The sequence below is a fragment of the Callorhinus ursinus genome, unplaced genomic scaffold, assembly GCF_003265705.2.
Source record: "Callorhinus ursinus isolate GAN/ISIS: 27379988/994484 unplaced genomic scaffold, GSC_fseal_2.0 scaffold8, whole genome shotgun sequence".
NCBI classification, from domain to species: domain Eukaryota; kingdom Metazoa; phylum Chordata; class Mammalia; order Carnivora; family Otariidae; genus Callorhinus; species Callorhinus ursinus.
This window is the reverse complement of record NW_027397070.1, coordinates 58,130,022-58,145,831: the sequence shown is the minus strand read 5'-3', so window position 1 is coordinate 58,145,831 and position 15,810 is coordinate 58,130,022. Positions and strand designations below refer to the sequence as shown.

General features: G+C 44.8%; 1 long non-coding RNA gene across 1 annotated transcript; it reads left to right on the top strand.

Annotated features, from left to right (window-relative positions):
- Positions 1–260: 260 nt before the first annotated feature.
- LOC141373189 (uncharacterized) lies at positions 261–15,565 on the top strand. The gene is made up of 3 exons (XR_012378892.1): positions 261–359; positions 1,345–1,390; positions 15,450–15,565. It is a non-coding gene; the product is annotated as an uncharacterized lncRNA (long non-coding RNA).
- Positions 15,566–15,810: the final 245 nt, after the last annotated feature.

Here is a 15,810-nt window from a genome sequence, read left to right as displayed (position 1 = left end):
AGCTAAATAAGTGAATACACACACAGACTGGTCCACAAATAGAACAAGTCATTGTGGGAGGCTATTTAAAGCACTCAAAGGTTGACAAAGAGTGTTCAGATATATCACATGTGAGTTTAACAACCCTAGGCCCTGAAAATGAAACCACCTGCCCCAGCTGCCGTAGTGAGCCAGTGAAGAGAGAATTCAGAAGCAGAATGGTAAAACGTGTCAGGTGCATGTCGGGGTACCCAGTAGGTTACAAATATACTATGGCTACTATTTACTAGAAGCCTGGCCCTTGGTACCCAGGCATGGCAGTCTTAGATCATGCTGTTTCTAGTTCAGTAATTTATGACTTGAGAGCTTCAGATGATTTTGTAAGTTCCAACTTTGATTGTGTGTGTGTGTGTGTGTGGGTGTGTATGTGCATGCATGTGCATGCATCTGATCTTCAAATTCTGCTCCTGGGGTCTTTGTGCATCTGCTTAACCTGTGTTTTAGTAAATGGCGGAAGAAGAGGGCGTGCTTGTTGATCTGTGGTCACAGGACCATACGCCCAACCGGCTTTGTTACTGGGCAGGGTGTAAATTAAGCAACAGGTTCTTCCTAAGACGAGATGTGAAATGACTGTACATCATCTGATTAGCCTGGAAAAGGCTTGCTGTGAGCTGGGCCTGGAAGTGATGCTCATTTATAACCTGGGCAACAGGAGGTCTCTTGGTGCATGGCCATTAAAGAACTCTGACATGTTAAAAGGAAAAACTGTTGCTCATAGCCTTATAAAACGGGCTTTCTGTTTCCAACAACAACAAAAACAAGCAGACAAACAGAAAAAGAAAACTGTGAAAAAGTCAGAATAGCAAAACGCTGGAAAAGTGTGGGTCGGTACGGGGCAAGATGCCAGGATTTCTAGGGCCTGCATTTCCCATAAAGGAACAAATATATTTAGAAGGTGGCAGCACCTTTTGACATTTGCTAAGTGATTTTGATGATTGACTTTTCAATTGGGTTTCTGTAAGTAAGCGAAGGAGGGGTACCAGGGAAAAGCAATTTTCCCAATGGGAGTATAAAATCCTTCAGCCTAATGAAATGTTTTCTCTGGTTTAGAGATAACAACCCACTTTTGGGTTTTATGCCTAATATTGATTCTTTGTGTATTTTTTATAGAAGGCTTGATGAAATTCAGTTAATTGTATTTTATTAGTCTGAGAGATTGTCTTTTTTAATATTGTCCAGTCCTCCTCACTCGTGACTCTTCATGCCTTCTCCCTGCTCCCTATCAATAGTTTCATTTTGATGGATGGTTTGTGACAGTTAAAAAAAAAATCAAACTCTCACTCTACCTTTCTGATCTGCTTCCAGTTTGCAGGATTGCAAAAGCGCTGAAAAAGCCAAGTTCCTTTAAGCGGTAAGAAGCTGAAATATGGTCATTAAATCCTGATGGGTTTTTCATTCTGCATCCCATAATTTTAAGGAGAACCAGTTCTGAAATGGTTGGATAAATGCAGAAAACATAATAAGGTGGAAGGGAGGTCCCAAGGCAGCTTTTGAATCTGTGGGACACTGAGTTTATTTACAAACACCGAAAGAACTTGTAAATAATCAGGGGCCGCCTCACTCAGCAAAGTGGACCCAGGAAGAGAACATGGCGGGTTGGGGGGGTGTCGAGTGCCTTGGTGGCGGGTGGTGGGGGGCTGCTGTGACTTCCACCTTTTTATGTCTTTGGTGTTTTATCTACTGAAAGCATTATCTTGAGAAAACAGCTTTGCTATTGGGCAATAAGGTGACTTAGTCCTAGGGATAAAGGGTCTCATCAAAGAATTTGGACAAGAAGAATTAGTAATTAGTGGTTTGTGGAAACTATAATCTTTATTGACTGGGGTGGGCATGGAAAGCAGAATTAAAATTAGAATTGCTTAAAGGACAAAAAGGTTCAGATTGATTTAAACCCAAAGAATAATGAAAACAAAAAATAAGAGGCAGCCTGTATTATAGTGCAAATAGTTCTGCCCTAGTGTTTAGGAGACTTAGATTTTCATCCTGGTTTTGTGACTTAGAAGCCATATGTTCTTGAGTAAATCACTTAAATTCTCTGAGCTTCGGTTTTCCTGTCTGTGAGGTGGGGTTTTGGGGGGGCTTATTATGGGCTGGGCGAAGAACATCATGTGTGTTATCTAATTTAACTCTCACGAGAACCTTATGAGCCAGGAACGATTATTATTCTAACACACAGATAAGAAAATGGAGGCACATCGATGGTTGGAAATTTCCCCGAGTCTGCGACAGGGGCAGGATTTGGACACAGACTGTTGAAGGCCAGTGTCTGAAAGCACTAGGTAATTTCTGCTCCCATAGAGCCGCCCCGGAGAAATCCTGGCCTCACTTACAGGATTGTGGTGTGTTCCAGTTAAGTTCATACTGGTGCAAAGTGTTCTATAAAATAAAAACTCACGCCAGTGTCAGGTGGCATTGTTTTCCATTTATTACCCATAGGCTCCCTAGCGTTAGATGTGGTTGAGCGTGTGGAAGACCAGACTCAAGTGCAATGAGGCTGCTTTGCATCGTGGGCACACTAATTTCCTAGGGCTTCCAAAACAGAGTACCAGAGGCCGGGTAGCTTAGAGCAATCCGCTTTTATTGTCCCACAGTTCTGGAGGTCAGAGTTTCAAAATCGAGGTTTTGGCAGGGCCATGCTCCCTCTCAAGGCGTGAGGATGTTCCAGGTGTCTCCCCCCAGCTTCTGGAAGCCTCAGACATTCCTTGGCTTGTAGGTGACCCTCTTCCCGTGTCTTCACATCACCGTCTTCCTCTCTGTGTCTGTCTGTGTCCAAGTCTCACCCTTTCTAAGGACCCCAGTCGTACTGGATGAGGGCCCACCCCAATGATCTCATCTTAAATTGATCATCGGTAAAGACCTCATTTCCAATTCAGATCACATTTACAGATACTGGGGATTAAGACTTTTTATTATTATTATTTTTCTGAGGGTGGTGGTGGGGACACATTTTAACCAGCAACAGTGAGAAAGCCCAGGGATGGAGTTTGGAGTCAGGCACACCAGAGTCCAAATCCATCCTCCGTGGTTGATTAATGCAGGTGACTGTGTTAATGTCCTGTTGTGGCAGAACTGTGACAAATTACATTTAGCGGCTTAGAACAATACATACTTACTGTCTCCGAGTTCTAGAGGTCCGACATCCAAATGAGTGGTGTCCTGAGCTAAAATCCAGGTGTCAGCAGGCCTGTGTGCCTAGTGGAGGTTCCAGGGGAGAATCTGTCTTCTGCCTTTTTCAGCCTCTAGGAGCTGCTTGTATTCCTTAGCTCAGGGCCCCTTCTTCCACCTTCGAAGACAGGAATGTGCTATCTTCAAATCTCTCCTTGAATTTGACCTTGACCTTCTACCTCTCTCTTCCATCTTTCAAGGATCCTTGTGATCCCATTGTGATTACAAGGAGCCTTGTGATTACCCCCTGGATAATCTAGTATCCTCTTCCCAGGGCAAGAATCATTCTCAAGGAATTATTCCACCTCCCACAGTGCTTATCCTAAGCTCCCTGTGTAACGCAGGAATCCTCATGGTCTTACATATGTTGTTGAGAAGGTTGAAGGAAGTCATTCTCATGAAGAGCTCAGGCTGGTGTCCCACACACGGCAGCAACTCATGACCTGTTGGCTGCAGACACGCTATGCATGTCATGTTGTAATGGAAAGCTATCTTTTTAAATCCTCTTGAGGGGTTAGGGAAACTTGTGCAAATATTTCTGATGTTTGTGTGAATGCAAAGCAAAGCGTAGGTGTTCTGGGTTCTGAGTAATCAGTAAAGCTATGTGTGCTGCACAGAGGGGGGCTTGAACCTCATTTGTGTTGCCCTCATTTCATTCTGTTGGTTCAGTCAAGTGGCAATTGCTACAGATCATGCTTGGGAAGACAGCCAATTTAATTTGGCAATCTTAATACAGTTAAATATTCCATTTTTAGGCACCTTAGTGTCTAAGACATTTTAATGGCCACTGTAACACTTACTCTATCACCTCCCAATCCCCAGCCCCCATTTAAATCATTCTGGAGTGTTTAATGTATCTTATATAAGCAGCCTAAAGCCATACCGATAGAATGGAATAATAAAAATTATTGTTTTTTTATAACTACAATAACAATATAAATAATTGAGGAATACTTTATGGTTTTACAAAAAGCTTTCTCATAGACCATCAAATAAATGACTGATTTGATGGCTTCACCAGCATTCCAGTGTGAGGACAGAGGTTGGAGGAGCCCTGGCCTCAGAATCAGACTGACCCGCTTTTCATTCTCACCATCACCCCTTACAAACTCTGTGATCCCAGCCAAGTCACAGATGCTCTCTGGACCTCAGCTTTCATCATCTGTCAGGTGAAACGAGTATCAAAGTTCCCTCATAGGGGACAGTGAGGAGTCAAGAGAATACCCATAAAGCGCTTGGTACAGCGCTCGGTGCATTTCAGTGACGATCAGCACTGGCTGCCGTTGTAACTCTCACTGCAATAAGATATTAACACCAAGCTCTACCAGTTCCAATTGCAGTTGCGTGTTCAAGTTAATTAAGGCTACAGTCCAAAGTCAGATGCAAAACCATAAGCAAGACTTACAAATGGAGGTGAGCAAGACATGGGTTCTGACTCGCTCCTGACCACCAGCTTGGAGGAAGCTGGAAAGATGGATGTATGGGTGGGGACATGAGAAGGGGGTTGTGCATAGAGTCGTTGGTGGGGTGAGTTGCTCCCATAGGGAGAAGGGTGGGGTGACTCTTCTCAGGTCCAGAGAGAGGGGCTGCAAGGAATTCACCCAGAGAATGTAACATGTGTCTCTGGCAGTTTGGTGGACACGATGGACTGGCACGTGACTCATCTCTAGAACTCAGCGTGAGAGACTGACTGGCTAGTTGCTGACAGAAAGGAGTGAAGGAGCAATTGCACTGCCCTGGGGCCAGCTGCACTCCCTGCATTTCTCTAGGCAAAGGGAAGTGTGTCTCGTGGAGCAGATGGGGGCTGTGCCTGTGAGTAGTGGGGCTGTCTCAGATCCTGACCAAGATGGCTGCCAGCAGGGGTGAGGTCCATTCCCCCCCACTACCCCAGAGGAAGCAGAGGTCTGAATCTCCAAGTGTTGCTGGAAGGGAGACATTTGCCCAAGTCAATAGAGCTACAGGAAAGAAATGCTCACCTATGGGGTGAGACTCAGGAAAGAGCCCCTGGAGAGAAGCTGAGGGCCTCAAGCTAGGTCATCCTAAGATGAGACACCTTTTCTTCTCTCCTTCCCTTAATTCTGATCCAGAAAGGGTCAGAAACCACGATTAGCACGTTTGAGGAGAAGGGATGAATGTGCAAGGTGGGGAAGGAGGAGTCAAACATCATCTTTCCCCAGGCAGGCGGCCAGCCGGCTCAGCCAGCCATGGTCACAGAGAGGTTGTGAGTGAGAACATAAAAGTGGAAAGTTTTATTTATTCCTTGGGACCCCAAGATTTGAGTTATCCAACCAAGACTGCTTTGATTACAGTTGACCCTTCAACGACACGGGTTTGAACTGAGTGAGTCTACTTATACAGCGATTTTTTACAGTACAGGAAGTGTATTTTCCTTATGATTTTCTTAATCACATTTTCTTTTCTTTAGCTTACTTTATTGTAAAAATACGGGTTATGGAATATATATAACCTACAAAATATCTGTTAATCGAGTGTTTATGTTATCAGTACGGCTTCCAGTGGACGGTAGGTTATTAGTAGTTAACGTTTTGGTGAGTCAAAAGTTATATGTGGTTTTTTGACTGGGTGGGGGTCAGCGCCCCTAACCCCTGCATTGTTAAAGGGCCAACGGTACTTTAAAGTGTCTGAGGGATCCTGACACTTTCCCTAAATCTGATACAGGAGCCAGAAAAAGCCAGTCCTATAGAATGAACCAGAAGAGCCACTGAGAGAGAGACCTGGAGCTGCTCCCGGATTGTGTCCCACTAGTTACACTTGTGCAATGTAGTGATTCTGTCATTATTTCTCACAATAACCTCGGGGTGTAAGTCTTAGTGTGAGAAGAGGTAATGTTTCCACAGACGAAGTGATCAAAGCTCAGAAGGGTCAGGGGTGAGTGCAAAATCCCAGATGGAAAGTAAGCGGAGGCAGGCCTTGAGCCCTGGATTCCTGATTCTACTGTTCCATCCTGGTCAGAAATGGCAGCAGAACCAAAGCCCATGGGGACCCTGGAACCTAAAGCAAACTGGCATAAAGTCAGAGATTTCTTGTCAGGAGCCTTGCATCTGGCTTACAACATGGCATCCTTCATCCTGCGTCAATATGTGTTTCAATGAAATCCAGATCAAGTCTATGTTCCTTTCTTTTAGCACGATATCTTTTAGGGTATTTTGGTTGGCATTTGTGGCAAGGTCTTAATGCCTTGCTATCTTTCTTAGAGAAGAATATGTCATAAGTCATTTATTTTCTGCAATAGCTCTATTTTACCACTGTGTGAATGAGGCCATCTTAAATGGAATCATCTAGAGGAGAACCAAAAAGTTACAAATGGAAACTGCTATAGGAGATCACGGGTCAAATTCTGTTCAGGAACCCAAAGACCCCACTGAAGCTCACCCTCAAAGGAATAACTTTTCCCTTTTTATGTGAGAATAAATTGGCTTAACTGAGTGTGGGCATTTTACATGTGCTCAGGACCCTTTCCCAGGGGATATTATGGCGTTGTGACAAGAAGCTCCTTGCCCAGAAATTATGCTTGCTCATGTCTCTGGAGACGGAGAGGGACCACTCCTTAATGCTTTAGAGGAGGTAGGAACGTTCTTGCCTAGGTGAGGAAATACAAGGGCCCTTCCCCGACTCCAGTGTGGCAGTTTCCTGGTCATGCCCACGGGGTGGGCTGTCAGGTACAGACCATGCTATGGGTCACCCTCTGTGTGCAGATAAGCAGTGCCAGCCCTGGGGAGGTGGGGGGGGGGGGCCCGGTTGCCCTTCATTCAACTCACCACCCCCTTGGCCAGGAGCTGGAAGCAGCAACTGGAAGAACTGAATATTATATCATACTCTCTTGAATAGTAACTAAACGAAAACAAAACAAACACAAAATCTCTGACCAGCCTCTCCCTCCACGTCCTGCAGCATCCATCTTGCTGAGGTGATATGAGTTGACATGACTAAAGTCTAGGAAACAGCCAGGTAGGGAGTCACCTCTGATGGTGACAGATACTCTAATTCTGTCAAGGGCATCTGAAGAAGAGGAGTATGGTTAGCTCAGAAACAAAATCTTAGGGAGGCACGTCAGGTCCATTGGTGGGAGAGGATGTGGTAGGTTTGCTGCCTGTGACCCCAGAGGTAAGATCCATGGAAGGGGGTTGAGGTCACAGGCAAACAGACTCGGGGCTCGACAAAATGAATAATGTGCTAGCTTAGGGCGCCTCATACCTAGAAGTCACTGTGTTCTTTGTGGAACCCCATAAGACAACAGACTGAGCTGTTCTGTCTCACCTCCTCTGGCTACTTCTCCTTGTCTCTCCTCAGAGCTAGTTGATCTGCTACCTGCCAGTCTCTCTAAGGGACTGAGGGTGGGAATGTCCTTCTAATGACATCTTTTGTCGGGGGGTGGGGCAAGTGGATAGAGTTTGCTAGTTTTCTCCCCTCTCAGAGGGGTTACAGAATTTGGAATCAGATGGCTGTTGGTTTCAACTGTGGCTCTGCTGCTCATAACATGGGTGACTTCAGGCCAGTTACTTAACTTCCCCTGCCTCAGTTTCCCCATGTGTAAAATGGGAAGAATAAGAAATCACTGGCAGCCTAGTGTAGTCGTGAGAATTAAACGCTTATCACGGCCTGGCACCTGACAATAGCAGGCACTTATAGACAAACGGCAGGTCTTAGAGGGCGCTCTGTATTTGTTTCCAGTTTACAATGCTTAGAAACACTGAGTATAACTAAATGGTACATTCTATTAAACAAAGTAACATTACAAGTCCAAGTACCTAGTGTTTTTATTATTTATTATTTATTTATTTTTTTAAAGATCTTATTTATTTGACAGAGAGAGAGCGTGAGAGCAGGAACACAAGCAGGGGGAGTGGCAGAGGGAGAAGCAGGCTTCCCGCGGAGCAGGGAGCCCGATGCGGGGCTTGATCCCAGGACCCTGGGATCATGACCTGAGCTGAAGGCAGATGCTCAATGACTTAGCCACCCAGGCGCCCCTACCTAGTGTTTTTTAAAGCGGTGACTTGATCTTAGGCATTGATGATTCTGAGTTTTGCTGTTAATATTACTATTTTTTTCTAGTTCTTTTGCGTGGATCTCTGCTAGCACATGCCAACAGGTAAGTGATAGTAGACTTCATAAATATAAGAAAGTGAGAGAAAACTTAAATTTTATGTAAATTTTATATATATTTTTATTTGTTCAATTCAATGTAATTATTTAGGGACTCAAACTGGGTTTGAATTCCCATTTGGCTACTTTATTAGTTTATGACTTTGGACAAATGACTTAACCACTTTAAACTTGTTTGCTCACCTGTAGAAAGGGAATTATGGTAAGGGTTAAATATAATGAAAATATACAGAGAAAAGCTTAATGATTGCTATGGTCTGAATGTGTCTCCTCAAAATCTGTATGTTGAAATCCTCATCCCCAAAGGTGATGATTATTAGTCAGTGAGGCTTTTAGGAGGCGCTTAAATCATGAGGAGGGAGCCCTTAGGAATGGGATTAGTGCCTTCTAAATGAGGCTCCAGAGAGAATGTTGTCCCCTTCGATCCTGTGAGGACACAGTGAGGAGCCAGCTATGAACCAGAAAGGGGGCCTCAGCAGCAGGCTGCCATGTTGGCACCTCGATCTTCATGCCTCCAGATCTATGAGAAATAAATGTTTTTTGTTTTTTGTTTTTCAAGTGACCCAGTCTGTGGTATTTTGTTACAGCTGCCCAAATGGACTAAGACAATGCTATTATGTTTTCAAACACTGGTAACTATTATTAATATTTTTTCCTGTGATGGATTTATTCATTATTTATGCATAAACTAAGATCATCTCCCCCTCTCAAAATCCTTAAGTTATTCACCCCTGCAAAGTCCTTTTAGCCATTTGAAGTAATGCTCATAAGTTCTGAGGATTAGGATGTGGATACCTTGGGGGGCATGGCAGAGGGTGATTCTTGTGCTGGAAGCTTCTTTAGGAGGGACGTGCGGGGACTTAGAATCTGTGATTGTAAATGGGAGACAATGGGGAAGACTGTATGTACCAGGCTAAAATGAGAGCATTTCTCTTTTCCTCTCTGCCCTGTGGTATAATGTTTCATCTCACCTCAGCAAACCTTTTATCTGTAAATGCATTGTCTTGGGTTATGTTTCATCGAATTTGTACTAATCTGCCGGCCGGTTGAGCTCCTTTCCTACTTTGTTTTTGGGATTCCCCCCTCTTCTGACACATCCCTTTTTTGCACTTGCTTGCCCCAAACTGATATTTATGTGGCACTTTTATATCAGCACTGTTCTAAACACTTTTATATATATATTTACTCATTTAATAGAATATTCTATGATAAATATATTCTCATTTTTCAGATTAGGGAACTGAGGCACCAAGAGATGTAACTTGCTCAGAATCTCAAGTGAGTGTTCAGAGCATGTCTGGCTACAGAGCCCACACTTTAAACCACTATATTCCACTGCCTCTCTGCAAGAAGTCCTCACCAAATAGTCACTATTACTGTTTTCATCAATCCCCGAAAAAAAAAAATGTTTTGGAGCCTGCTCGTGTAGTTCTGCTCTGCTTTGTCTCAGAAACAAACCAAACCAAACCAAACCAAACCAAAACAAACAAACAAAAAAAAAAACCAGAGACAGAGAGAGAGAGAGAAGTTCCCACTGACTTGATCTCGAAGTCACCCCATCCCATGGGTGAACAACAGGCATGTGGGTGACACCATACGTAAGCAGTTAACATGTTTCGTTGTCTAGCAGTTAAGCTAGTGCCAAGCAGATGTTGATAGAAAGATTTCAGAGAAACATCATAAAATGATGATTAAGCTAAGAAGAATTTGAATGGTAAAAACTTAGAGTCTTAAATCTATAAATTTATGACTACTCTGCATTTGTGTAAAAATTCAGTCTTAAATCTGTAGGTGTGCTGAGGATTTGGAAAGACAGAGAGTGGGTGGAGCGGGGAGGGGAGAGGTGCCCGTCTCCGCTTTGGCCGACCTCCACTCCGCGCACAGAGGTGATGGAAGAACAAGATGGCAGACCGCACGATGGGTGACAATCCAGGTTCTGGGCCAGACAGTCCGTGTTCAAATTCTGACCCCACCCCTTATTAGCTGTGTAATCCTGACAGTGGTTATTGAACTTTTCTGTGCCTGCCTTTCCTCAGTAGAAAATGAGCATAATTAAGTACCTACCTTATAGTGTTTGTTAAGTGCCCTAATACCCATAAGACCTTTTGCCTCCCATGTAAATCCTTTATACCTGCTGTTAGTTATTATTGTCCCCTTACCACAAGTAGTAGTCTTGTGAGAATGTCGTGCATTTGGGAAGAGGGAGATGTTTTTCTTTAGATGGAAATAATAAGGGAGTCACTCATTGTCTGAGGGAGAGAAGAGATAATAAACTGTCTTAGCTTGGGCCGCTGTAATGAAACACCATAAGAGGTGGCTTAACCAACCGACATTTATTTCCCACAGTCTGGAGGCTGGAGGTCGGAGAGCAGGGGGCCAGCGTGGCTGGTTCCTGGTGAGAGCCTTCCTCCTGGCCTGCAGATGACCATCTCACTGTGTCCTCACATGGTGGAGAGAGCGAGGACTCTGGTCTGTCTTCCTCTTCTGATAAGGGCAGCGATCCCATCATAGGGCCCCACCCTCATGGCCTCATCTAAACCTGATTCCCTCCCAAAGGTCTCGCCTCCAAATACCATCCCACTGGGGGTTAGGGCTTTACACCTTTTAGGACCACACTAACATTCAGTCCGTAGTAGTGCATGGAAAAGTTAAGAAGATGGATTCAGATTGTTGAAATGGCCTTGAATAAAGGGTTTCCTAAGAATGGGCTCATTTGTGCCTGGGATTGGGGTGGGATGGAGAAACCTACTCCAGGTGGGTGGTCAGGTGGGCTTCTTTGGCTGGGATCCGAGGGCAGAGATCTGACAGGAGAGTTCAGGCCATGGCAGCAGGAAGGCAAAGGCCCTGAGACAGGAAAGAGCAGATGTCCAGGGTGGCTGGAGGAAATGCATGGAGAAGCACAGGGTTGGAGGTGATGTCTGAGCAGTGGGCAGGGCCTGGCGGGTGAATGCAGGGAGCGGGGTTTATTCTAAGTGCAGTGGGAAGCCAATGGAGGATTTTAGCTAAGTGGAGACATGCCTTGATCTGTGTTTCAAACCTGATGCTATTGTGCCAAGCGCTGAAGTTTATGACTCACATTATTACTTTGGATAGACACATTTATTAAGTACTTACTGTACGCCAGGCAGGTGCTGACCACTCTGTACACGTGTGTTAGGAGGGAAACTGGAATTGTGAACAGAGGCACCAGGACACTGTAGATATGAAATTCCAAGGTGAGATGCCAGACCATATGCAGATGTTCAAGGGTGCAGGCGTTAGATGGTGTGAAAAATCCCCCTGTAGGGTATAAAAGGGAGAGAGAGTGGGTTTCTGAGGAGGATTTCTTTCTTTTTTTTTTTTAATTTAAGACTTATTTATTTATTTGTTTGAGAGCGAGAGCGGTGGGAGGGGTGGAGAGAGAGGGAGAGAAAATCCTCCAGCTGACTCTCTGCTGAGAGCAGAGCCTGACACAGGGCTCGATCCCAGGACCCTGAGATCATGACCTGAGCTGAAATCAAGAGTTGGTTGCTTAACTGACTGAGCCACCCAGGCGCTCGGAGGAGGAGGATTTCTTTGAAGGAAGCTGGTGCCAGATCCCTCCCTCCCCCACCCTCCCCTCATGAGGGCTTTCAGTGAGGCTACTTGGAGAGGGGGTTGTCTGGTTGGAATTTGGGGGGCACGTCGAGTCTGGGTCTGATATGGGAGAGTGGGCAGGATGGAGGAGAGGAGAGATGAGGGGGAAGGAAGTAGGGAAGTAGGTCAAAGGTATATGAATGGGTGGGCCAGAGGTACAGACTGGTCAGGGTCGAGGTCATTTATAATGTTGGGTCTAAGATCATTTAAAAGGAGACTGCCCAAGAGAACAGTGTGGAGGGACTGAGTTCTTCTTGGGGAGGACACTGGCTTAGGGAGAGCAGAAGTTTTGAAGACAAGTCAAATGTGATTATTGTCTAGAACTGGACCTTCCAATTTCTGAAATGAGACCATATTTGAGACGCGATTTGAGGACGTTTTATGATCTCAGGTGCATGTGTTGTGGGCCACACTCCAGAAGTCTTCCACCAAGTGCAAAGACACAACGTCCCCGACCGAAGACATCATAAAGCGAAGTATTGAGTTTTGATTCTAACCTCCGAACCACTCTCTTTCCATCATTACTGGTTATAGATGATATTTTACTGAACCTTCTCTGAGGTGGTAATCTTTTAATCCCCATTGAAAAGGTAAAGAAGTTAAGGCTTGGAGAGTTTCCACTGGTCAGCACGAGGCCACAAAACTAGTCGGGAGATAAACAGGGTTTGAATCCAGCTCTTCTCTTAGCCACTGTGGCATGCTGCTTGAAGAGCAGTAAAGGGCCCTGCCATGGCCAGTCTGACAATGAACTGTTGGAAATAGCTTGCAGGTGGTGGGGTTTGATTTTTTTTTTTTTTTAAAGAAAGAAGGATGTTGCCCAATACATCAAGCTGAATTTTCCATCTCTTGGTTGAGGACTTGAAAAGCCCTCCAGAATAAAGCAGGACTTTGGCCCCACGGCTCATGGTATTTTCTCTGGCACATTCGAAGAAGGCGGAGCTGGGTCTTCAGGGAGATGAGGAACATGGGGGTGCTGCTTTCTTCCCACCTCCCCACGACCCTCTTCCCATGCTTCTCACTGCCAGCTTCAGAACCCGAGAGTTCAGGGCCAGTCCTGTGGGCTGTGACTCTTTACCAAGGTCTTCATCTTGTGCCCAATTTGCTGAGCTTTGCAGGGCTGGTGGCAGTTTTTAAAACTGCAGAGCCATGCAGGAGAGGTGAGGAATTGTTTTTCAGCAGGGCTCTTAGGTACCCCTGAAACAGCCTGTCAACCTCTCCTTGCTGTTTGCTTACCTTTCTCGGGGAGTGTCCCCAAACCAGCCTCATCTGTGTGTGTCACCAACTCCGGGAGAGCCGTTGTTAAACACCCATTGTTAGGATCACGACTATCAGATAAATAAAACACTGCTGTATATTCAAGCATGGCTCTATGGCATTATATTAAAACAATAAATCAAATATCACAGACTCAGCATTTGAGCCAGCTTTTATTGCATTATTCCATTCTCTCCATTATCCAGCTTTAAAATCCCTCTCCCTGCATTTATGATTTTTGAAACATTACATCAGTCATGTCCCTATGGCACTTTTATCTAATCCCAAACTTTAAGGGGGGAGGTAAGTGTTTAGGACACTGGGCCAGGCTCTGATCATTTTATGAAACCGTTGTTTTATAGAAGAATATTACCTTTATTACCAAATTCTATGGTGCGTTGGGGGGGGGGACAATCTGGTTACAATTACAAATAGCATTTTTTTAAGAGCTGCAGTAGAAAGCTCAGCCATTTGAAGATGAGATACGGCTTCCTTGATGGGTCATAGCATATTGGTGCAAGATGTCAGAAGGGAGCATGTCAGTGCCTCTGCCTGGTGCATCTCCTTGGGATTTTTATGTTCACTCTTGGAGCAGGTGGTTCCAATGGAAATCCTCGACTTGATTCTGAGCCCCGAAGTGATGTTAGTCATTCATAGCACATTAGTCACCTATATCAAAGAGAGCCTTTATGTACTGGCTAATGCAGTTTGTGAAGTTCACCCCAAATGAACTGGATGCCATTAAACCTTTAGAGTAATGGCTTCTGTCTTACCAGATGGGAGGTCAGTCTCCTGGGGGATGGAGCACGTTCTGCAGCACTGCTCTCCACTTCTCGGGGAAGAGGTGGGTGTCTGTCTCCATCGACCATCAAGCAGCTGCCAATATCCACGTTTGCAGTACTTCAATCCCCATTTCTTTTACGTAACTTGTATCGGAGAGGGAGTGCCTCGATAAAAGTGTTTTAAACAGTAACTCAAACCATGTCGGTAGGATACTGTTTAACATTCAAGTGGTCTGTCTTCCATATACCATGAGCCTCTGAGAAGTCAATAAATGTCAAAGAAATGTCAAATTATGTATGTATTTATTGGACCCACAGTGCATTTCTGAGGAAGCTTTGTGGCATTCGGTCATCACATTCTTTGAAGGTATCACACAGAGTAGGTGCCATAAATACATCAAACGGATTTCAGCATCCACCCCTGCACGGTCGATGGCCCAGCATCGGAGTGTGCAAGGCACTTCTCTCTTGGAGGTTTGCTTGGCCAGATGATTCTTTTAGCTCTGAAATCAAAAGGAGGTGGGCAATCATGTCCCCACAATCAGTAAAGGCCCAAGTTTGGGTGTCTTTGATGTTCCTATCCCTTTTGGCAGAAACCTTTTAATGTTGCATGGAAACAAGCTGCCAGGATTTTTTAGCAACTGCCTGGTGGGTGAAGGAAGGTGAGCAGGGAGGTGGGCACAGTGGAAGAAAAGTAGGAAGATCATTGGCATCAGCAGCTGGTATCAGCGGGGCTTTCTAAGACCACTCTGGCCCCTACCTAAAAGGACACGTGCATCTTTGTCTCTGCAACTTGTGCAGAAAGACCCCGAGGGGCCCAGCCTTTCTGAGGCAGCATGGCCTTCAGGGACGGAGCAGAACTCAGGGGCAGCCAGTTTGGTTATCTGTCGTTCTCCTCTTTATTGAAACCGGAAGCGAATGTGACAAACTTCTTATAAAAAAGGTGCATCGATATGAGAAATAAATTATTTATTTTCTTTTTGCTGTCTCTTCCTGCAGCCATTCTCTCAAACTACCTGAGTTCTACTGCCCCAATTTTTCCTTTTCGGATATTGAGAAGCCAACATTTCTGATGTACCTACCATGTGACTGGCACCACATTCAGCCATTCACGCTTACGTTGTCTCTAGCGAGGCCTGCAAAGCATGTGGGCTTATCCCCACTTGACTAGTGATGAGACTATGTAACCTAACCTGCTCAGTGCCAAAGCAAGAGTTTGAACCCAGGTTTTCCTGCCTACCCCCGCTCCCCTGCTCCATTTTGGGTCCCTCACTTCAGGGAAATGCCCAGAAAATGCCTCTTCCTGAATTTTGGGGGCCTTTCTGAACAAAAATAAACATCTGGGCAGTATATTTAAAGCTGTTCAGTTCTGAGGTCCATCCAGATGCAGAATCTTTGCAGAGAGTTTCAAACCACACACCCCCTGCTCGCCCAGCAGTTTTTTTTTTTTTTTTTTTTTTTTTTAAATAGGAAATGGAATCCCAGTCTCCTTGCCAACACGTTATGGAGAAGATGCGAGGTCAATCATCAATCAGTGCAGTTGAAGGCAAAAAGGATGAAGAATGGAATAAACTGAAATTGAGAAGAGTGTCGCTAACTGTAGTAATTCTGTTATATGTTACCTATTTGAAGCCTTTTAAAAAAAACAGAGTCTTGAACAGAACGATGATTGGTTATCCAGGAAAAGCATTAAGCACGGTGTTGCCGAGAAGTTAAGGCTGGGCATGTCCTGCATGTAAAACACACTAAAAGATTTCAAATAATTTTTTTTTTACTGTCTCTCTGATAGTAAAAAGTGGGGGGGACCTGAAACTACATATGGACAAAGTCA